The following is a 15,569-nucleotide window of genomic DNA, read 5'->3' as shown; positions in this document are numbered from 1 at the left end:
ATTGCTTTCGTAAAGGCGACTACAATGGACTGAGACAGTATTTAAATTCTATACAGTGGGATCAACTGATGATATTGCCAACAGCAAATTCAAAATGGGAAGCATTCAAAGAACTTATCGTGGAAGCTACTAGGCTTTACATACCAACTAAGAAATATTGTTCAAGGTTTAGTCCTAAATGGTTGTCAGATGAACTAATGAGGCATATGGCAGAGAAGAAAAATGCATGGGATACATACAAATTAACACGTGACACGGATGCCTATGATAGATACAAGTTGATCTGTAACCAAGTTACAAAGGAGGTTAGGCAGGCGAAGGCAGATTACGAGAGATCCTTGGCAAGGGATGCGAAGAAAAACAGCAAAGAGTTCTTTACTTATGTAAACTCTAGAAGGAAGGGGATGAATCAGATTGGTCCACTTGAGATCGATGGGTCAACTGTTGATGACCCTGCTCGGGTAGCTAACAAACTAAATGAATATTTTGCATCGACATTCACACATGAGGAGTTATTCAGCAAGGGGAATGCCAGAGGTGTATTCAACTCTAGCAGTAAGCTAGAGAATCTTGTAATAACTGAGAGCAAAGTGGAGGAGAAATTGTTGAAGATAAACACAAGAAAGGCACCTGGGGTGGATGGGATCTATCCAGTTATATTAAAGGAGGCAGCAAAGGAGGTAAGCAAACCCTTAGGCATAATTATGAGAGCTTCCTTGGACTCAGGGGAGGTACCCATTGACTGGAGATGTGCAAATGTGACCCCAATTCACAAAGGGGGATCAAAGGCTGACACAAGTAATTATAGACCTGTGAGTTTAACTTCTGTTCCCGGAAAATTAATGGAGGCACTGGTGAAAGAAGCACTGCAGGATCATCTAGACAAGACTTCAGTTATAGCTAGGACACAGCATGGTTTTGTTAAAGGGAAGTCTTGCCTGACCAATTTGATTGGATACTATGATGCAGTCACAAAAGAACTGGATGCAGGGAATAACTTTGATATTATATACTTGGATCTTAGAAAGGCTTTTGATACTGTTGCACATGGAAGACTGCTGCACAAATTGGAGCAGTGTGGCATTGGAGGCAAGTTGCTGCTATGGATAAAGGGGTGGTTGAGGGGGAGAAGACAGAGAGTGGTAATCAATGGACACTGCTCATCGTGGACTAATGTTATTAGTGGAGTCCCTCAGGGTTCAGTATTGGGGCCTTTATTGTTTTCTGTATTTATAAATGATATTGATGATGGTATATCAGGCTTAATGTCCAAGTTTGCAGACGATACAAAGGTTGGCAGGGTTGTCAAGGACACTACTGACACTATGCTGCTGCAACAGGATTTGGAAAGGTTGAGCAGATGGGCTTCGAGGTGGCAAATGAAGTTTAACATTGACAAATGTAAAGTACTACATATGGGAAACAGCAACCCCAGAGCAACGTATCAACTCTGTGGTACTACACTGACAGTGGTAGAGAATGAAAGGGACCTGGGGGTGGTGGTGCAGGCAGATATGAAGTTCTCTGAGCAGTGCAGACGAGCTGCAAGAGTAGCTCATGGTGTATTGTCAATGATATATAGAAATTTTTCTAGCAGGGATAAGGAGGTGATTATTCCCTTGTATAAGGCAATGGTCAGGCCACACCTAGAGTACTGTATACAGGCCTGGAGGCCTCATTTCAGGAAGGATGTAGAGCTGCTGGAACGAGTACAGAGAAGGGCAACTAGATTGGTGAATGGGACAAAGGGGTTCTCTTACGAAGAAAGGCTTAAGTTTTGCAAATTACAGTGTCTGGAAACTAGGCACCAGCGGGGTGATCTGATAGAGGTGTACAAAGCCTTGAATGGTTTGAGCATGCTCAATGCTGATGGGATTCTTCCTCTAGCTCAGAAAAATCACCTGAGAGGGCATAAATTCAAATTGAGGAAAGACAGATGTAGGATAGATGTGCGGAAATTTGCCTTTAGCCAGCGGGTGGTTGGTGGGTGGAACAGACTTCCATCCCTTGTCGTGGAAGTTGATAGCCTAAATAAGTTTAAGGCTCAGCTGGACAGGTATTTCGAACGAACAGAGGGGTGAAGTGGAAGTGGTTATTTTTATTTATTTATGTTACTTTTTTTTTTTTTTTTTTTTTTTTTTTTGGCTGATGCTGCATAAGCTTGCTTTCTTGCATCAAATGCCTCTACTAATGCTAATGCTAATGCTATTAGAATAAGTAGCGACCTGAAGCGTGGGGTGTTGGGGGTTTCAGGGACGAATGGCAGTCATCCTGAAATAGGTGGGTATATGGGATGTGTTAGGGTAACTAAGAATAGGAGTAGGAGCATGTATGCTTGCATGTATACCAATGCTAGAAGTCTAGTAAATAAATTTGATGAATTTGAAGTGTTGGTCAAGACATCAAAGGCGGATATTGTTGGGACATCAGAGACGTGGTGTCACACAGATATAAGGAATGCCGAACTGGAATTTGGGGAGTACAATGTGTACAGAAAGGATAGACAGGATAGGAAGGGAGGAGGTGTTATGCTGTTAATAAAGAAAAACATAAAATCAAAAGAAGTGCATCCAGTTGATATAGATGCACTGTTGAGTCAGTTTGGTGTGACATAAGCACTGCGAAAGCAAAAATTAGAGTAGGAGTGTGTTATAGGCCTAATGACTCGAATGAGTACAATGAACAATCGTACAGAGAAATAGAGTGGGCTAGTAAATCGGAATGTCTTATAATGGGGGATTTTAACTTCCCAGATATTGACTGGAACTTGTTGGTTGGTCACTCACACACTAATCAGACTTTTGTGGATTTATTGGATGATTATTTTCTGCAGCAGCATGTTCGAGAGGCAACCAGAGAAAGTACTACTCTTGATCTGGTTATCAGCAGTGATCATTCATGTATTAGGAATTTGCAGATAAAAGAACCACTAGGTGGCAGCGATCACAGTGTACTGACGTGGGATTTACTTAAAGATTTAATTACCATCAGGGGTAAAGGAAAGGGTTTTTGCTTCCGTAAAGGCGAGTACAGTGGTCTCCGACAGTTTTTAAATTCTGTACAGTGGGATCAACTGACGATGTTACCAACAGTAAATTCTAAGTGAGAAGCATTCAAGGAATTAATCGTGGAAGCTACCAAAAGTTTCATACCTATTAAGAAATATTGTTCAAGGTTTAGGCCTAAATGGTTGTCAAATGAACTAATGAGACTTGTAACAGAGAAGAAAAATGCATGGGATGCATATAAATTATCAAGCGACTCAGAAGCCTATGGCAGATATAAGTTAATCTGTAATCAGGTCACAAAGGAGGTTCGGCAGGCGAAGGCAGATTACGAGAAATCCTTGGCAAAAGATGCTAAGAAAAACAGCAAGGATTTCTTTACTTATATAAATTCTAAAAGGAAGGGGATGAATCTGATTGGTCCACTTAACATCGATGGTTCGACTGTTCATGATCCTGCTCAGTAGCAAACAAACTGAATGAGTATTTTGCATCTACATTCACACATGAGGAATTATTAAGGTTTGAAAATGGCAGAAGGTTATCAAATTGTAGCAAGATACTTAATGATTTTGTAATAACTGAGAGCAAAGTGGAGGAGAAATTGTTGAAGTTAAACATAAGAAAAGCACCTGGGGTGGATGGGATCTATCCAGTTATATTAAAGGAGGCGGCAAAGCAACTAAGCAAACCCTTAGCCATAATTATGAGAGCATCCTTGGACTCAGGGGAGGTTCCCACGGACTGGAGATGTGTAAATGTATCCCCAATTCACAAAGGGGGATCGAAGGGTGACACGAGTAATTACAGACCAGTTAGTTTAACTTCTGTTCCGGGTAAAATAATGGAGTCGCTGGTTAAAAATGCATTGCAGGATCATCTAGACAAGACTGCAGCAATAATTCAGACACAGCATGGGTTTGTTAAGGGAAAGTCTTGTCTGACAAATTTGATAGGTTATTATGATGTGGTTACAAAGGAATTGGATGCAAAAAATAATTTTGATATCATATATTTGGATTTCAGGAAAGCTTTTGACACTGTTGCGCATGGAAGACTAGTGTACAAATTGGAGCAGAATGGTATTAAGGGTAAGTTGCTACAATGGATAAAAGGATGGTTAAGTGCGAGAAGACAGAGGGTGGTAATCAATGGGTGCTGCTCTTCTTGGACTAATGTTATTAGTGGAGTCCCACAGGGTTCGGTGTTAGGTCCACTGTTGTTTTGTATATTTATCAATGATATTGATGAAGGTATATCAGGCTTAATGTCGAAGTTTGCAGATGATACAAAGGTTGGCAGGGTTGTTAATGACAGTAATGGCAGTGTGCTACTGCAACAGGATCTGGATAATTCGGGCAAATGGGCTAAGAAGTGGCAACTGAAGTTTAACCTTGACAAATGCAAAGTACTGCATATGGGTAGAAGTAACCCCAGAGAAACGTACCAATTGTGTGGTACTACACTTAAGGTGGTAGAAAATGAAAAAGACCTGGGAGTAATTGTGCAGGCAGATATGAAGTTTTCTGAGCAATGCAGACAGGCTGCCAGGGCAGGTCATGGGGTTTTGTCAATGATATATAGGAATTTTGCTAGCAGGGAAAAGGAGGTGATTATCCCTCTGTATAAGGCAATGGTCAGGCCACGCCTTGAGTACTGCGTACAGGTCTGGAGGCCTCATTTTAGGAAGGGTGTAGATTTACTTGAGTGTGTACAGAGAAGGGCAACAAGATTGGTGAGGGGAATGAAGGGATCCTCTTACCAAGAGAGGCTTAAGTTCTGCAAATTGCAGTGGCTGGAGACTAGGCACCTGCGCGGTGATCTGATTGAGGTATATAAGGCCTTGAATGGGTTGAGCACGCTGAATTCTGATGGGATCCTTCCACTTGTTCAGATTACGAACCTAAGGGGGCATAAATTCAAATTAAGAAAAGACAGATGTAGAATAGATGTGCGGAAATATTCCTTTAGCCAGCGGGTGGTTAATTGCTGGAACAAACTTCCATCTGTCATTGTGGAAGTTGATAGGTTGAATAAATTTAAGGAGAAACTGGACGGGCATTTGGAGGGAATGGTGTGATTTTTTTTTTTTTTTTTTTTGGTTGATGCTGCATAAGCTCATACATTTGCTTTCTTGCATCACATGCCACTACTACTACTACTACTAATGAAATGTTTCGTACACATGGTAAGAATATACTCAGATCCTTGACATAATGTGGCCTCGACAATGCTCCCCGCATACACAGTAATCGGACTCCCTCCAGTCACTATCTGGCAGAGTAGAGGTAGGAAGATTATACACTAGCTGATCCGGAAGCCTCCTAGAGGGTTACCAATAGGTTCGGTCCGGTGTGCTAACTAGCAGCCGACCTGCGAACACCGTTTTAGAGCTGTACCCTCGAAATGTAAGGAATATTGGATCTCGCCACGATGTTCATCCTAACCTCAAAAGTCATCAATCATACTGCATGATGGAAGAGATAGGGAAGGGTTGACCGGAACTTAGCTCTAGAGACTAAACATGGGTTCCACCACTTCAAGCCTCCAATAAGAAAAGTGGTGGTATTGCACCGGTTGATGAGAGTCATCTACCACCTAGTACTGCCTGGTAACATAGAGGGGGCAGCATTCCTCCATGTGGTGTGGGTGCCACACCTCGATCCCTGCTTACGTTGGTTCACACCTGGGTGGTCACCCACTATGTGCTTGTGCATGGAGGTTATACCCAGGATTACTAACAGTCCCACCATTGTGAAGGTGCAAGCAGAGGATTTGGGTGTCACAGACTGTCCGGACTTTGCCAAAATTAGGTCCACTTAACTTGAATGTCACCCGAATATCAGTTCCATCAGCGTTTTAGACTCCCAGGTAGCAAGTACAGCTTGTCTGGCATATCTGAGAGAATGTCTGTGACAACCTCAAGGATCAACTACTAGCTAAAAGAAAACTAAATAAATTACCTCAATGGTAGTTTGCCACTGACAGCTTACAAAAAGTCAAAAGGTATGCTGGATAAGGAGAGAAACACAAGGTAGTATTTATTTTTTAAATTAATTAATTATTATTTTTTTTTATTGGCACAGAAAAAACCTGAAGTTTCCTTGCACTACATGGCTAATATTAATATGGGCAAATACTAATGGATGAATGCTGTGTCAATGCTGTTTACAAACAACAATTTAATAGTTCCAGTAGCACTCATTAAACAGTAGATGTATTTATCAAATAATGAAACATTGCATCAATCTAATATATCATATATGACTCATGAAACTGAGAATGCTACCTTTACAGGCAAATGAGAAACCGTGTAATCTACTGCTTGTTCCCAAATAGCAATCAAGCAATTTTATGATCTAATGTTTATGTTAGATCACAGAATGACATTAGAGATTGGTAAAAAAAAAATGGCTCTCTTCCCTACATAACTGGGTGTAATGTGTTGTTTGGCACATAGGCAGTCTGAAAAATAAATTTGCCTGATTCTTGGAATGTTTGCCAGACATGCCCATTTTCCAAAACATAGCTGGGAAATGGTGGTTTTGAGAGATTCAACTGAACATGGAAAATCATGTACATGATTTTCTCTGAAATTATACATAATGTTTCTTTAGTATGTTACTAAAGAATACTGTTAATCAGGGTTCACACACTCAAAATGGTAAACCCTACACATAATAAGACTGGCTGTTTTACACATTCCACATGTTTTATGTGACATGGACCAGTTGCATAAACTAGTCCATTTTGACTAGTTACACTGATTAACTGAGAACGTCCTTTACTTGAGTTTGCTGCCTAATCCATGTTTCTCTTCTTATCTAGCAGTCTGATTCCCAATATAATTCTTTCCATTCTTCGCTGTGTAGTTCTCGACTTCTCTTCCATTCTTTTGGCGAGTGCCCAAGTTTCACTTCCGTATGTCATGATGGGGAGTATAAATTGGTTCATTATTCTACGTTTCAGACAAATAGGATATTGCTCCTCAATATGTGACTATATTTCCTGAATGCTATCCATCCAAAATTTATTCTTCTCTTGACTTCCAGTCATTTAATATTATTACAGCTAATGACTTGTCCCAGATAAGTATATGACTCCACCTTTTCAATTACTGCTCCTTCAATCATTATATCCCTTTCTGTGGCATACTTGTTCATCATTACTTTTGTTTTAGCCATATTCATCTTTAGTCCAAAATCCTTTGCAGAATTATTTTAAAAATTCAAAAATTTAACCAAGTTATTTTACTATTTATTATTTATTTTTTTTTTCAAAAAAGAGAAAAACTACATTATGATGTTGAGACAAATAAGCAGTCAAAACAATTGGAGGGCAAAGGATATGTCTGCCATAAACCTGCAGTTACATTAGCATTAACAAAGACACATGATACAAGAAAGAAAGATTATATAGCATCAGCCAAAAAAAAAAAAAAAAAAAAAACCACCCTGATTTCACCCATCCACTTGCTCCAAATGTTTGTCTAGTTCTGCCTTGAATCTATTTAAGCTATCAACTTCTACGACAGATGGAAGTTTGTTCCAGCAATCGACCACCTGCTGGCCAATGGCAAATTTCCACACATCCATCCTACAACTGTCCTTCCTCAATTTGAATTTATGCCCTCTCAGGCGATTCTGCGCAAGAGGAAGAATCCCAACAGCATTGAGCATGCTCAAACCATTGAAAGCTTTATACACCTCGATCAGATCATCTCGCAGGCGCCTAGTCTCCAGACGCTGTAATTTGCAAAACTTAAGCCTTTCTTCGTAAGAGCAACCCTTTGTTCCATCCACTAATCTTGTTTATGGCAGAATCAATGAATATAAGTTTATGACTTATTTCATTGATTCTATGAATATAAGGAGTTAGCCTCCTGAACTGTAATCTTCCTATTACTGGATACTACCATTAGCATTAGTGGCGGTATCTGATGCAAGAGCATTTAAAAAAAAAAAAAAAAAAAAAAAAATTTTCATTTTCCCTTTGCTCCAAAACTTTGTTCAGTTCTTTCTTCTATCTGTTTTTAAGCTATCAACTATCATAACAACACATGGAAGTCTGTTCCAGCAGTCAACCAATCGCTGCCTAATAGCAAATTTTTCAAGCATCTATTCTGCAACTGTCATCTCAATTTAAATTTATGCCCTCTTAAGTGCATAATCTAAGAAAGAGGAAGAATCCCATCAGCAACTAAGCTTGCTTAAACCATTCAAAGCCTTAACACCCCAATCAGATCCCCTCACAGGTGCCTAAGTCTCCAGACACTGCATTTCGCAGAACTTTAGCCTTTCTTGGTAAAAGCATCCTTTTGTTCCCCCCCCCACCACCACCGCCACCACTCTCACTGCACTTCTCAGTATTCATTCCAGCAGCTCTAGATCCTTCCTAAAATGAAGCCTCCATAACTGTATGCAGTACTCAAAGTGTGACCTGACCATTGACTTATATATCAAGGACATACTTTGCTAGCATTGATAAGGAGGGATAATCACCTCCTTATCAATGCTAGCAAAGTGCCTATATATCATTGACAAGACCCCACGACCTGCTCTGATAGCCTTGTCTGCACTGCTCAGGTCACTTCATATCTGACTGCACAATTACTCCCAGGTATTTTTCATTCTCCACTGCACCGAGTGTAGTACCACACAGTCGACACATTTCCTTCAGATTACTGCTACCCATATGCAGTACTTCGCATTTGTCAATGTTAAACTTCATTTGCCACTTCTCAGCCTATGAACCCAACTTTTCTATATCCTGTTCCAGTAGCATGCTGTCATTAACAACAACCCTGCTAACCTTTGTATCATCTGCAAACATGGATATTAAGCTTGATATACCTTCATCAATATCACTGATAAATATATAAAACAACATTAGGCCCAACAACGAAATCCTGGGGGACTCCACTAATAACATGTCCACAAAGAGCAACCCATCAAATACCAATCAGACCATCCCTTTATCCATTTCAGAACCTTGAACTCAATGCCATACTGCTCCAATTTGTACAGTAGTCTTCAATGTGCAACAATATCAAAAGCTTTCCTGAAATCCAAGTATATGATATCAAAATTATTTTTTGCATCCAATTCCTTTGTTTTAACACATGATAGTATCCAATCAAATTGTTCAGAAAAGATTTCCCATTAACAAACAAATGCTGTTTCTGAATTATTACCGCAGTCTTGTCTAGATGATCCCACAATGCTTCTTTAACCAGTGACTGCATTATTTTCCCAGGAACAGAAGTTAAACTAACAGGTAAGTAATTACTCACACCACCTTTCGATCCACCCCTTTGTGAATTGGGGATACATTTTCACATCCCCATTCTGTGGGGACTTTCCTTAAGTCCAAGGATGCACTGATAATTATGAGTAAGGGTTTGCTTACTTCCTATGCTGCCTCCTTTAAAACACCTGGATAGATCCCATCCACCCCAGGTGCCTTTCTTATGTTTAACTTCAACAATATCTCCTCCATTTTGCTCTCAGTTATTACAAAATAATTTAGCTCCCTGCCAGAGGTTAATAAAATTCTGGCATTCCCCTCCCTGAATAACTCCTCACGTATGAATGTAGATGATAAATACTCATTCAGTTTGTCAGCTATCTGAGCAGGATCATCAAAAGTCGATATCAAGTGGACCAAGATGATTCATCCCCTTATGAAAAGCCTAGTAGCTAACAACATTGTGAATGCTTCCCATTTAGAATTTGCTATTGGTAACATCAGTTGGTCCCACTGTATAGAATTTAAAAACTATATCACTGAGACAATTGTAATCACCTGTATGAAAGCTTTTGCTTTAACCCTGTGGTAGTTAAATCCTTAAGTAAATTTCACATCAGTACACTGTAATCACTGCCACCAAGTGGTGCCATTACCTGCAAATTCTTAATGTATGAATAATCACTGCTGGTAATCAGATGAAGTGTATTACTCTGTCTCGTTGCCTCTCGAACACACTGCTGTAGAAAACAATCATCCAAGAAATCTACAAAATTCTTCCTAGTGTGAGAGTGACCAACACACAAGTTCCAGTCAATATCTGAGAAGTTAAACTCCCCTCTTTATAAGACACTGATTTACTGGCTCACTATTTCTCTGTACAGTTGTTCGTTGTACTCAGTCATCAGGTCTATAACACACTCTTACTCTCAACTTTGCTTTCTCAGTTCTTATGTCACACCAAACTGACTCAACACTGCACTGTCCACCCATGTCTACTGGATGCACTTTCTTAGATTTTATGTATTTCTTAACTAACAGCATCATCCCTCCTCCCCTTCTATCCTGTCTATCCTTTTTGTACACATTGTACTCTCCAAATTCCAAATCTGTGTGACATCACATCTGATATCCCAACAATATCCATTTTTGATGTCTTGACTAGCATTTCAAATTCATGAAATTTATTTACTATACTTCAAGCTTTGGTGTAAATTCCCATATATATGCACCTGTTCTAACTCTTAGTTACCCCAAAACAGTCCATGTATTTACTTTTTCCATGATGACTCCCAGAAGTCCTTGAAATCCCCAGCACCTTGCTTTCCAGTCTGCTGCTCATTCTAATAGAAGCAGTGCAAGAATCACTTTCACCTCTGCCTTTGGTGGTAGTAGTAGTAGTAGTAGCATTTGATGCAAGAAAGCAAGTGTATGAGCTTATGCAGCATCAGCCAAAAAAAAAAAAAAAATATCACAACATTCCCTCCAAATCCTGTCCAGTTCCTCCTTAAATTTATTCAACCTATCAACTTCCACAATGACAGATGGAAGTTTGTTCCAGCAATTAACCACCTGCTGGCTAAAGGCAAATTTCCGCACATCTAATCTACATCTGTCTTTTCTTAATTTGAATTTATGCCCCCTTAGGTTCGTAATCTGAACAAGTGGAAGGATCCCATCAGAATTCAGCGTGCTCAACCCATTCAAGGCCTTATATACCTCAATCAGATCACCGTGCAGGTGCCTAGTCTCCAGCCACTGCAATTTGCAGAACTTAAGCCTCTCTTGGTAAGAGGATCCCTTCATTCCCCTCACCAATCTTGTTGCCCTTCTCTGTACACGCTCAAGTAAATCTACACCCTTCCTAAAATGAGGCCTGCAGACCTGTACGCAGTACTCAAGGCGTGGCCTGACCATTTAGGTCAGACCAATGAGGCTTGCAGACCTGTACGCAGTACTCAAGGCCCCCTGACCATACAGAGGGATAATCACCTCCTTTTCCCTGCTAGCAAAATTGCTATATATCATTGACAAAACCCCATGACCTGCCCTGGCAGCCTGTCTGCATTGCTCAGAAACCTTCATATCTGACTGCACAATTACTCCCAGGTCTTTTTCATTTTCTACCACCTTAAGTGTAGTACCACACAATTGGTACGTTTCTCTGGGGTTACTTCTACCCATATGCAGTACTTTGCATTTGTCAAGGTTAAACTTCAGTTGCCACTTCTTAGCCCATCTGCCCAAATTATCTAGATCCTGTTGCAGTAGCACACTGCCATTACTGTCATTAACAACCCTGCCAACCTTTGTATCATCTGCATACTTCGACATTAAGCCTTATATACCTTCATCAATATCATTGATAAATATACAAAACAACAGTGGACTAACACCGAACCCTGTGGGACTCCACTAATAACATTAGTCCAAGAAGAGCAGCACCCACTGATTACCACCCTCTGTCTTCTCCCACTTAACCATCCTTTTATCCATTGTAGCAACTTACCCTTAATACCATTCTGCTCCAATTTGTACAATAGTCTTCCATGCGCAACAGTGTCAAAAGCTTTCCTGAAATCCAAATATATAATATCAAAATTATTTTTTGCATCCAGTTCCTTTGTAACCACATCATAATATCCTATCAAATTTGTCAGACAAGACTTTCCCTTAACAAACCCATGCTGTGTCTGAATTATTGCTGCAGTCTTGTCTAGATGATCCTGCAATGCATCTTTAACCAGTGACTCCATTATTTTACCCGGAACAGAAGTTAAACTAACTGGTCTGTAATTACTCGTGTCACCCTTCAATCCCCCTTTGTGAATTGGGGATGCATTTGCACATCTCCAGTCCATGGGAACCTCCCGAGTCCAAGGATGCTCTCATAATTATGGCTAAGGGTTTGCTTAGTTGCTTTGCCGCCTCCTTTAATATAACTGGATAGATCCCATCCACCCCAGGTGCTTTTCTTATGTTTAACTTCAACAATTTCTCCTCCACTTTGCTTTCAGTTATTACAAAATCATTACGTATCCTGCTACAATTTGATAACCTTCTGCCAATTTCAAACCTTAATAATTCCTCATGTGTGAATGTAGATGCAAAATACTCATTCAGTTTGTTTGCTATCTGAGCAGGATCATCAACAGTCGAACCATCGATGTCAAGTGGACCAATCAGATTCATCCCCTTCCTTTTAGAGTTTATATAAGTAAAGAAATCCTTGCTGTTTTTCTTAGCATCTTTTGCCAAGGATTTCTCGTAATCTGCCTTCGCCTACCTAACCTCCTTTGTCACCTGATTACAGACTAGCTTATATCTGCCAATAGGCTTCTGAGTCGCTTGATAATTTATATGCATCCCATGCATTTTTCTTCTCTATTACGAGTCTCATTAGTTCATTAGATAACCATTTAGGCCTAAACCTTGAACAATATTTCTTAATAGGTATGAAACTTTTAGTAGCTTCCACGATTAATTCCTTGAATGCTTACCACTTAGAATTTACTGTTGGTAACATCGTCAGTTTATCCCATTGTACAGAATTTAAAAACTGTCTGAGACCACTATACTCACCTTTACGGAAGCAAAAACCCTTTCCTTTACCCCTGATGGTAATTAAATCTTTAAGTAAATCCCACATCAGTACACTGTGATCACTGCCACCTAGTGGTTCCTTTATCTCCAAATTCTTAATACACGAATGATCACTGCTGATAACCAGATCAAGAGTATTACTTTCTCTGGTTGCCTCTCAAACATGCTGCTGCAGAAAACAATCATCCAATAAATCCACAAAAGTCTGACTAGTGTGTGAGTGACCAACCCACATGTTCCAGTCAATATCTGGGAAGTTAAAATCGCCCATTATAAGACATTCCAATTTACTAGCCCACTCTATTTCTCTGTACAATTGTTCATTGTACTTGTTAACAGGAGAGACTGCTTCTATAGGGATGGGATACACTTAAATAGAAAGGGTGCAAGAATAAAATAGAAATAGAAAGGGTGCAATAACTGTAAATCTTTTATTCTGTGACTCCCCCCAAGCTAGCAGTTTTCCAACCCACCTAACACTGCCTTGACAGTATCAGCATCATGTGTGAAATTAAAGGAGAGAAAGATGTGTGAAATTTTATTAGACCTCAATAAAATTACAAAAGTAAAACACTGTTGCAATCATCTGCTCCTCTATCTCTCATGAAATCAACTGATTATTAAAATTGTTACAAATCAAAGGTTTCAATTCTCAATTCCAATTAATAATCTGAAAAATTAACTATTTTTTTTGGAAATGAGAAATTGTCTGAAAAATTCCACTTCTTTGTTGTTTAAGCCTCTTTATCATAGGTGATACCTATGATAAAGAAGCATAAATGGCAAGGTGGAATTAGCTGAAGGACTAGATCAATAATGATATGATAATAGCAGGTACTGCATGGAAAAAATTGAATACAGAAGAACAGTAAATACAGAGCTTTTCGTTAAGATACAGTGCATGGAAGGCATTAATAATAGCTTTTAAAATTATAGTAATTCATGGAAAGGGGGCAGCAGCTGCAAACAAACAATAATGCATTATTACCATGTGTTCACTTGTTGGAGCTTGAACTATAGGATTAATGGTGACAAGCAGGATAATGGCTCAATTTTAATCCCCAGAACTCATGCCCCCCAACCCCACCCCCTGGAAGCTCAACTGCTTTTGTTTATCCACACAGTCCTATTTCTGTGAAGAGTGTACAGTTTGAAAGAAATTTTAATAAGCTGGGAGCATTATCCCATAGAGTTAGGTCAAAATTTAAGACAAAGTTATGTGATGAATTCTGATTGTGAATTATAGCCCAGCTGAAATCTAAAAAAATAATACAGAAGAGCATGTTAGCAAGCAGTTGAATCTAATAACAAATAAAATGCATGATAGAAAATGTCAACTATATTCAAGATATACAGCAGACTCAATTTATCAGTATCGGATTAACCTTGACACTTCAAGACTCCAAATTAAAAAAAAAAAAAAAAAGTCAACCAAAAATCATAAAATTCAAGTAATAACTGGAATAGGTATAAACAGATGTTTTGCAAGTCAAAAATGAGCAATAAGAAGCGGCGTTATAAGTCGTCACTGGGAGATTAATGTGCCTATTTTCTTGCAACCCCCACTGTCTTCACACCCAGCACTGAGAGAGAGAGAGAGAGAGAGAGAGAGAGAGAGAGAGAGAGAGAGAGAGAGAGAGAGAGAGAGAGAGAGAGAGAGAGAGAGAGAGAGAGAGAACACCAATGTTTTAGTGTGTCGCGTTGATTGTTGTGTTCCATTGCACCGCAAAAAGACAAATTTTGTTTCGTTATTTATGTCAGGGATGTCAATTTTTTATAGTAAATATTTTTTTTTTTTTTTTTTAGAAATCGCAAAAATGATGGGTAAACACAAAGGAGTTGCGTTTTCAGTTAAACAAAAACTTGAAATTATTCAAAAGTTTGAAAACGGTGCATCCGTTAAATCTTTAATGATGAACCATTATAATGTTGGTGGCCAAACCATATGCAACATTGTAAACAATAAAGGGCTGCTATTAGATTTAATATCGACATTGCAAAAAATAAAGGGAAGCATCGTATTGGACACACAAGTAGTACGTGGTAAGTTTTTTCGTTTTTTATCTATCGCCATATTTTTTTACGTCGGTTTCTGAACATTTCTCAATATAGTTAGTCCCTGACTTACGCAACTTCAGACTTAGGTAAATTTTTTTCACTCAAATTTTTATTTTTTTTTTAGGATTGCATAATTTAAAACAAACAAAAAAAACATAAAATAAGCAATCAATAATGATCATGGCATGCACAAATTGCACAAGTGAGATACAGAGTAACAAGCAAAAAAATAGGAAAGAAGTGAAGAGAAGATTTTACAATTTATTTATGGTTTTTTTTTTTTTTTTTTTATATGATTGAAGATTTCAGTGAAGGGGACACACACATTTCACCATAATAACGTAAAAATTCACAGAATTGCAGTTACTGGTATTTTCACAAATGCAATAAGGTGAGTTTACTATTGTTTGTAATTAGATGCATGAACAGAAAAGCCCAATAACACGGAAAGTGAAAATTGTTTTTGTTTTTTGGTAGTGTCCTCCAGAAATGTGCTTTAGTAAAACGTGAAGCTTGCGCAGGGTGATAATAGTGAATTTTCGCCCGAACCCTGTTAAGTTCTTTACAGAAAATTCATTTTGACTGTTATCATGGTGCCGACTAAGATAATAAGTGACAGCAGTACTACTAAATCTACCAAGAAAAGGAAAGTGATCA

The 15,569-nt window shown here is 38.9% G+C and overlaps 1 protein-coding gene across 5 annotated transcripts in view; it reads right to left on the bottom strand.

The window, feature by feature from the left end:
- The window catches only part of Pfrx (6-phosphofructo-2-kinase/fructose-2,6-biphosphatase), a 345,736-nt gene that overhangs the window by 225,229 nt on the left and 104,938 nt on the right, over positions 1-15,569 (bottom strand). The gene's annotated exons all lie outside the window — the stretch shown is intronic.

Source organism: Mastigoproctus giganteus, chromosome 13 (genome assembly GCF_048544385.1).
Source record: "Mastigoproctus giganteus isolate SK-2022 chromosome 13, ASM4854438v1, whole genome shotgun sequence".
Classification (NCBI taxonomy): domain Eukaryota; kingdom Metazoa; phylum Arthropoda; class Arachnida; order Uropygi; family Thelyphonidae; genus Mastigoproctus; species Mastigoproctus giganteus.
Note: the sequence above shows the minus strand (reverse complement) of the source record. Positions and strands in the feature narration are given on the sequence as shown.